Genomic DNA, 806 nt, shown 5'->3' with positions numbered 1-806 from the left:
CGGGTCCCTCCTCCAACACCCCCACCCCGCGCCGCTCCTGCAACGCTAATCTCCCACCTCCCGCAGTTCTAGGGCCCTGAGCCCTGGAGGCTGCCAACCTCCCACCTCGCTAAATCCGCACTGGGCTCTCCCGCCAACCTCGGACCCACCCCGGACCGGGGGGAGGGCGAGAGCCCCATCCGCTCCAGACCCTCACATGCCCTGCACTCGTGTCCAAGCCCCTCTCGCCCACTGCCTCTTGAGCTACATTCAGGGCCCGCTGCACACGCGTGTCCCGCTCCAGACCCCGCGCGTGTCCCCAGAAGGCTGCCACATGACCTGTTACATGCCACACACGCTCCCGCCCCCACGAGCACGCGGCCGCGCAAGGCGCACAGTTCGGGTGTAGACCGGGCCCGCCCCCTAGGTCCAGAGACCAGCTAAGGTAGGAGGTCAGGGGCCCCTGCGTCGCGCCCTTCGGGGCCCTGAGTCTCAAACCCAAGAGACCCAGTGCTGGTCACCCACCCGGGAATAAGTCAGGAGGAGTAGGTCGGACTTGGGGAAGGACTTGCCGGAAGCCTGAGCTAGTTCCCGCCCTCCAGGGCTAGGAGCTCAAGCAGGATGGCCCGAGACTGGAAGGAAACGGAGGCCAGGCCACCTGGTGCCCTTGGCCAGGGTCGAAGGGGTCTGGCTATTTTAAAACAGGGCCGCACGAGTTATTATGGCAACTACTCTCCTCAGGAAAGCCAGGGCGGGCAGATGGTGCCCTCAGAAGGAAGAAGGGGTCGGCTCCGGCGGTCAGGGGGCGTGCGGAAGTGCGAGGCGGG

Source organism: Fukomys damarensis, unplaced genomic scaffold (assembly GCF_012274545.1).
Source record: "Fukomys damarensis isolate Sample0158 unplaced genomic scaffold, DMR_v1.0_HiC HiC_scaffold_8, whole genome shotgun sequence".
NCBI classification, from domain to species: domain Eukaryota; kingdom Metazoa; phylum Chordata; class Mammalia; order Rodentia; family Bathyergidae; genus Fukomys; species Fukomys damarensis.
Note: the sequence above shows the minus strand (reverse complement) of the source record.